The sequence below is a fragment of the Pinus tabuliformis genome, chromosome 1_1 (assembly GCF_031772625.1).
Source record: "Pinus tabuliformis cultivar Carrire ecotype Pingquan chromosome 1_1, CPIR1, whole genome shotgun sequence".
Lineage (NCBI taxonomy): Eukaryota > Viridiplantae > Streptophyta > Pinopsida > Pinales > Pinaceae > Pinus > Pinus tabuliformis.
Genome location: NC_142297.1, coordinates 995468474 through 995477027, shown reverse-complemented (window position 1 = coordinate 995477027; position 8554 = coordinate 995468474). Strand labels below are relative to the sequence as shown.

Here is an 8554-nt window from a genome sequence, read left to right as displayed (position 1 = left end):
TGTACAGTTTCCAGTCTGAAGCAAAGAATTCCCTCCTACAACAGATAATACCCTCCTCTGTAGCGAACAATTCATATCCCGCGCGGACGAGAATTCCCTCCTATAGCAAATAATACCCTCCTCTGCAGCGAACGCTTGATATCCAATGCGGACGAGTTGTTTAGGGTAACAGGCGGCTGATTAATTAATTTTCATTAAATAATCTTACATTAAAAGGTTTTTAAAAATTGAACGGCAGAACATTGTTTAATCGTCTAACAATAGATCTGACGGTTAGGATTAGGACAGGGAGGCAGCTGGGGGAGTTGATTTCAGAGGGGAACACCTTACGGCGTAATTAATTTGATATGAATGGCGTAGGTTGAATCATTGTATGGATATCTCTCTCTCTATATATATATATCTATATATGTAAATGTCTATTATAGTTTAAAAATATTTTTTTCAATGATATTGAAAATTAAATATTTTTTATTGAAATTTAAACATTATAACTTGTATTGGTCAATACTAAACTAATATTGGTCAACAATAAAATCATTACCACAATCCGACCTTGGTAGGGACTAATAAGCATCAATACACTTACCATATCATACATCTCAAGTTGCCAAAATTTAAGAAAGAAAAGAAAATTAAATTAATTATAACTTTGTTTAAAATTATACCTATTATTATTATTATTATTATAGAGAATTGATATATAAGTTAAACACATATGTATTTTAAAAAACATATAACAAGATTTTTAACCATGAGATTCAACCCCTCTTTATTATGGAGATTATTAATCTGTAAATAGGATTTGTTACAATTGCAAAGGCCAATACCATGTCTTATCAATACCACATGCCCAAAAAACCATAACTCGTTTGATATGACATTTGTTCATATCAAGCTTTTTTTTAATTAATGAATTTAATTAAAAGGACAAAAAATGCATTACTATTTTGGAAATAAATCTTAGTCTTTGATTTTTGTATACTACTAAGAATAATATAGAGTATTCTTTGGATATTAAATCCCTATCATCCATATAATAATTCTTTATAATTAAATTAAAATTCTGGAATCCTTATTTCAAAATAACCATGCTTATTGGCATAAATGTTATTATTTTCAAATTTAAGGAGAAGCAGTGGGGAAAGAAAGAGTTGGAGGGAAAATGAAAATTATGATATTATAAGGAAGTGATCAACCCAATATAGAAAACCAAAATGATCTCTCTGTGCTAGTATAAGGAAAAAATGAGCATTACCAAGATTAGTACTAATTCTCATGAGCTTCAGTGTGAACTCCTGGTGTTGGTCAATTCTCAAAACACCATGGGATTAAAGATTTTACTACTTTTGTGATCCTAAGAGCATTGAATATGAAAATAACTTTCTTAGATTGTCCTTCTTACAGTTAGATTTGATTTAAGTTTCAAAATATTTGTCACACTACCAATCTTCTTGACTTTTCAACTTAGCAAAAAGTATACTCTTACTACCTTATGAACTTAAAAAATAAAAGGTTAAATAATATTGTCGATATGCATGTCTCTTTTGGAAAATAGATTTTAGATTTTTAATTTAATTATCAATAATTATTAGATAGATGTTAATGTCATGTGAAAAAGTATCATATAAAAAGAGTTATGGTTTCTTGAGCATGTGGTATTGGGAGACCATGGTATTGTAACAAAGCCTATTTACAAATTAAGAATTTCTATGATAAAATAAGAAAAATCTCCAAAACAAAAACTTTTGTTACCTTATTTTTAAAATGTTTATATATTTAATTATATATTAATCCTTTTTATTGCTAATAATCATTGTTATTATTTTAAATAAAATAATAATTTATGTATTTATTCTTAAACAATTTAAAATTTACTATAAAAATAATTGTTTTGATATTTATTATAAATTAATAGTTATCTATACTTAATATGAATATTAATATTTTAAATAATAATAAAATATTTTATTTATTTATATTTTCATAATTGTAAATTAAATAAATTATAATTAATGTAGATTCCTCGTACTCAACTAAATCTTTAATAATCTCTTTTAAAAATAATCTCTTTTAAAATTTCATATAAATTTATATTTATAATGAAAATATATTACATAAACAAATAAGCCTCCATAAACATATTTACATTAATTTGAGAATTATGTAATTTATCATCAGATAAGTATTATGATATTAAACATTTTTTAGTTGAATGGTTTGTAATAACACATCACTCACTGGGGAAGAAATTCTCAAAAAAGTGATATATCAATAAAAAGTAATTAAATTTTTTATTTAAATATAATTTTCTAATAACTAATTCGATTGCATGGTTCATTGTTTTTTTCATTATCATTTTACAAATTTCCTTGATAATACATTAAATTTATTTTATTTTTGAAATATTAAAAGTTTTTATATTCTGTCATATTAAATATATTTTTATAATTTTATTTTTTTAATTTATTAAGTAGTATTTTTATTTATTTAATAAGTAATGTGAATTTTTATAGGGGTATCTAAGCCATCAAAATTACCTGGGAATTTTTTATGACATACCACTCTTTAGGATCATGGATTTACCACTCCTTAGGATCAATGGATTTTGACTTTTTCACCACATAATATTTTAGTGAGCACCTTATTATAGTTTATTTTATACCTTGTGGATAAAATATATCTTATAATTATAAGAATATTCTTAGTTTAATGTTGTGGTTTGGTTCATGGACTAGAGATATTGGCCACTGTTGTATGAGGTAGACCACCCAAAGGGATCACTTCCTTACTTGTACCAAGCAGATCCACCTGAAGGGATCACCAACCCAGATTAAGGGATCACTTCCTATTTTGTACTAGGTATATCCACTCAAAGGGATCACTTACTTATTTGTACCAAATAGATCTACATGAAGGGATCACCACTGTCCACGAAGATTCCCCCAAAAGTATCACTTCCATAGGGATCACCACCATCCACAAAATATGTGTACCATGCCGATTCACCCAAAGGTATCACTTCCTTATTTATACCAGGCAAATCCACTCGAAGGGATAGTAGATTTGTCCATGAAATATTTGTACCAAGCAAATTCATCAAAAGGGATCACTTCCTTATTTATATCAAGTAAATATATCCAAAGAGATCACTTACTGTTATTTCAACCACAAAACCATACACCTAAAATGTCTAAAAAACCTATGACCTTTAAATAAAAATGTTTTAACCATAAAAACTTAGCCAATTAACCAATTAAAATAACTGTTTAATGTTATAATTATTTGTAACTGAATTAACAATAATAACCATTATTATAACTTAATAAATATTAAACTATTATTATTATCAATCTATTATCATGATATCATTGACTACCACTAGCACCACGCGGAGGGAAAGTTCGGAAACAAAGGACTTTAAAATCCGCGTTCGGAAACAAGGGACTTTAAAACGAAGAATTATTTATTTATTGCATTCACCGTCTCCTATGCGCGTGGAAATTTATGTCAAATGCTTACATTTTCTGTTGAAATCTCAGTCCAACGTCATTGTCACTGCTTTAACGCATTTTTCTGACATATTCAGAGGCACTTCCATAAGTGAACTATGCGTCTATATATATGGAGAACATGTGGAGGCAATCTGTGTAAAAGGTTCTTCCAAACAGATCACATGGAAGAGATGTACAACGATGAAGGGGTGCAGGGAGATTCGATGGTCGTTCCAGGGTTCAGATTCTATCCCACGGAAGAGGAACTGGTCGATTTCTATCTCAAGAAACAAGTGGAAGGCGGCCACCACCTGCATTCCGATTTAATCATACCAACATTGGACTTGTATCAATATGATCCATGGGAGTTACAAGGTAAATTTAACTTCTTTCTGCGTATTCCCCGGTTTGAATTTGATATGATATGATCCGTGGAGGTTACCAGGGAGATCACTCAATGTGGATTCCTTCAGTTTCATTTTGAAAATGCTTTTTCACATGAAATTGATGCATAAATGTGTTGCAGGATTGGCTAGTGATGCTCGGGAAAGGCAATGGTTCTTCTTCGTTGCAAGGGATACGAAGAAATTCCCTCGGCCAAGCAGATTGACGAAGTCGGGTTACTGGAAAACCACCGGTTCAGACAGAGCGGTTCGCAACGAGCTGCTTCACTGCATCGGTATTAAGAAAACTCTTGTGTTTTATAAAGGAAGAGCCCCGCTTGGACAAAGGACGGAGTGGATGCCAGATTTGAGCTCGTCCTCGCCCAAGGTAATCTAATAATTTTTTTAACGACCGGAAAAATCCGCCGGAAAGGCTTTCAAAAAGTCCCGTTATAGACAACTCCGTTTTTTTAGGAGTTGTCTATAATGCGACTTTTTGAAGATTCTGGTGATGGAATCCGGCGAAGAAATTGAGATCAAATCTTGATTTCTTGCAGTTAAAATGGTTTTTTAACTGCATATTTGGATTCAGCACCCTGAAAAACCCCTGGGGCGCTTTCATTGTGCAGAAACTAGCTATCAAACTTGCGATTCCAATAATTCCTGCCGGATTTCGACCGGAAAAATCCGCCGGAAATGCTTTCAAAAAGTCGCGTTATAGACAACTCCGTTTTTTTTAGGAGTTGTCTATAATGCGACTTTTTGAAGATTCCGGTGACGGAATCCGGCGAAGAAATTGAGATCAAATCTTGATTTCTTGCAGTTAAAATGGTTTTTTAACTGCATATTTGGATTCAGCACCCTGAAAAACCCCTGGGGCGCTTTCATTGTGCAGAAACTAGCTATCAAACTTGCGATTCCAATAATTCCTGCCGGATTTCGACCGGAAAAATCCGCCGGAAAGGCTTTCAAAAAGTCGCGTTATAGACAACTCCGTTTTTTTTAGGAGTTGTCTATAATGCGACTTTTTGAAGTTTCCGGTGACGGAATCCGGCGAAGAAATTGAGATCAAATCTTGATTTCTTGCAGTTAAAATGGTTTTTTAACTGTATATTTGGATTCAGCACCCTGAAAAACCCCTGGGGCGCTTTCATTGTGCAGAAACTAGCTATCAAACTTGCGATTCCAATAATTCCTGCCGGATTTCGACCGGAAAAATCCGCCGGAAAGGCTTTCAAAAAGTCGTGTTATAGACAACTCCGTTTTTTTTAGGAGTTGTCTATAATGCGACTTTTTGAAGATTCCGGGGACGGAATCCGGCGAAGAAATTGAGATCAAATCTTGATTTCTTGCAGTTAAAATGGTTTTTTAACTGCATATTTGGATTCAGCACCCTGAAAAACCCCTGGGGCGCTTTCATTGTGCAGAAACTAGCTATCAAACTTGCGATTCCAATAATTCCTGCCGGATTTCGACCGGAAAAATCTGCCGGAAAGGCTTTCAAAAAGTCGCGTTATAGACAACTCCTATATCATAATACCTGCGTGGAGCCCACATGTTTTTCTCCAACCTCCGCATGTTTACTCGGTCTATCCATGTAGGTTGAGGCCATTTAACCAGGTCCTCACACTGCTTTCTTCACTCCCTCATTTGCTCGGCTAGGTTTTTGGTCTGCGAATGATCCTAGCCCATCATTCCTAGGCTTATGTTCATGGCTAGCTCTCCGAGACTCTGTCTTCGTATTTATGTTCGTGGCTAGCTCTCCCGGACTCCGTTTCAGAATGTTATTCCAGAGAAACATGAGTTTCTTCTCTTAACTAGCCAATGGAATCAAAATTCTTTTGGAATCAATGGAATCAAAATCGGCCAGACTCGATTTTGGTCAAAAGTTTTCATAATTTTTTTCGAACGTTATTCTAGAGAACCATAACTCTTTGCAACTTTGTTCTCTGAACTAGCTAATGGAATCAAAATCGGCCAAACTCAATTTTGGTCAAGAAGTTTGCATGTTTCCCTAACTTTATATACCATAGTTTTAGAGCACATGCTTCCTGAATTTTTAATAAGCCAAGTCACGGAGAAGACTCTCCACTTTGGGTTTTCCAAGACATTTTTGAGACTGAGCCATGTGATTTTGCTTTTTATCCTTGTAAATGTTTGGTGGAGGTAGGTAGTTTTAATGCGATATCTATGCATGATCACCTGAAATACATGAGAATAGGAATTGTCCAATCCCTAAAAATGTTGTGTCTTCTTTGCCCCAACACAGAGATGATTTGTGGTCGGCTGCAGAAATTACATGTAAGTTCTGATTCATTCAGACCGTTCTAAATACTTCCATAGACATTTGTGTAAATTTTCTAATTGTGGGTAATTTTTAAAAACATGGACAGGTAGTAACCGATGTGTGCAGAATCAGGATGCTTACTAATCATAACAGAGGAAGCAATGATAGCAGTTCAAAAATGTTAGGGTACAAAAGGTGGAATTGTGAGGTGTTTCAGAGCTATGGATGAAGCTTCGCAATAGACTACACAGTACACGTTATCTTGGTATTAGTATCAAGAAGTTGGAACTTCTTGAAGCTGAAGGTGCCCCGTTGGAGCAAATTTTGAGGTGGGTGCACTCATAGAATCTCATATGGCTTCGTTGGTACAAGCACCCCTACTATTTTCTTCCTTCTTGGAAAGTGTATGGAATAAATTGCAAGCTTTGTGGCATGTCAACCACCAGGTAAAAAGAAATTTGTGTGTTTATTCTTATTAATATTGCATCACAGTGTGAGATGAATTTGAAGGGTTTTTTTCGAAAAGAATGGTCAAAATTATTCTTAGAGTTGAAAACTGTGAACATGGCACCTTTGTTGTTGCGAAAGTTAAATATTGTTTCTTCCCTTTCAAAGTTACGGAAGTCCATAGGCCATGTCAAGCACCTCGAACTGTTTGTCCTCTAACATCAAACGCTACATAGGTGACAACAAAGAAACCTCGAGTGACATTAAATTTCATGCCACAATTCCAGTCAACAGATTCACGACATTCAATCAACATCAACGAAGACATGCATAAAAATAACGCTCTGATAAACAAAACTGTAAAATTTCACTATATACTTAAAAAAAATTAATTTGTATCTAATTATTGCATTTTCTAATGATTTTATTGTCAAGAACCTTGGAACGGAACTCGTGATTTTATTTTCAAGAACAAAATTAGTTCATCTGAAGTGCACATACAAGTAACATTTTCTATGCTTTAACATAGTACAATTTGTATCTAATTATTGCATTTTCTAATGATTTTATTCTCAAGAACTTCTTTGGAACTCATGATTTTATTTTCAAGAACAAAATTAGTTCATCTCAAGTGCACATACAAGTAACATGTTCTATGCTTTAACATAGTACATAAATTAGGGTATGATTTAACTGGACATGAGATTTCTAAATATCGACATGCTTTCACAGTAAAATTCCATATGTGAATGAGTGGTAGTCGGCAACAACTCGCCAACACAGATGGATAATCTTGCTTGAATCGGTGATAGACGGTTTTCATGCACAATTCCGTTTTATAGGTTCTCTCTCATCACCTTTCACTTGAATATGATCAACTTCCACTTGAATAGAAGCTCATTTCCTGACCCATTGAGAGTCTGCTAGCCCTCGGCCCAATATGATTATTAACAGACGTGTGGAAGATGTGACAAGTGCCGTGAAGAGAATGCGACCATTCTGAGCATTGTGTTGCGTTGAAATTGTGAATTGAATTATAGTATATTGGTTTGAAACAAGTAGTCAGGCTCTCTTGGCTTTCCCTCATATATCGTATTAGAGTTGGATAAAACTGTAGGCCTCGTTGTCAAATACAAATTTGTTGCCACTCGTTTAGCAACTAGCCAGTATAAACAAAGGGCGGGCAAACATATTTTGTAGTAACTTGTCTTTAGTTAAATTAAAGACGGTTGATTAGTGGTTGATTATTTCTTTCCTATAATTGAGACTCTGACATGCAACATGGAAATAACAAACCATGCATCGTTTACACGGTGTCATTTCTCTTGGCAAGGTGTCTCTTCCTTTGCTCTTTGTTTTGCTTCTCTTCTATTAGGTTCTTACGAGGATAATACTTAATTATGTTGTGTAATTGCTCATAAATTAGTCATCGAATCGAATTTGTGTTCTTGAGTTATCAAAATTAGGTAGCAAATTAATAGAATGAGTGAGTATTTAAAGTTATTATTCAACAAATTATTAGGGGCAATAGATTATAATCAGAAATTAGTTAGATAATTGATAATCTAATTAGAAATATGTTGGTTATATAATAATGTATTCATTGTTTCCACGAAGCTATGAGATTTGAATGAGATTTGAGTTCATGCATTGAGAACTACACTTTTCTAGTTTTTGTTCACTATTTTTTTTACATGTTTTCATATGTATGCTCTTGATAGATTTAACATGTGGTATTAGAGCTAGGTGAAGAGAGTTGATTTGTATATAAAGTGTGTGTTGTTGGTAGGAGCTTTCAAATTTTTGTGAAAGCCATTAGCAAGAGTTTTCATAATTTTGATAAGCTTGTGCTGATTCAAGTTATTGACGGGAGTGCTCAGCAGTTCGCAACAATGGCCAACAACAACAACAATATGAATATTTCTCAACCACAAATACTAGTG

At 33.5% G+C, this 8554-nt stretch overlaps 1 pseudogene; it reads left to right on the top strand.

Annotated features, from left to right (window-relative positions):
* The first annotated feature begins 3676 nt into the window (after nucleotides 1-3676).
* Nucleotides 3677-4424, top strand: LOC149217926 (NAC domain-containing protein 35 pseudogene; annotated as a pseudogene).
* Nucleotides 4425-8554: the final 4130 nt, after the last annotated feature.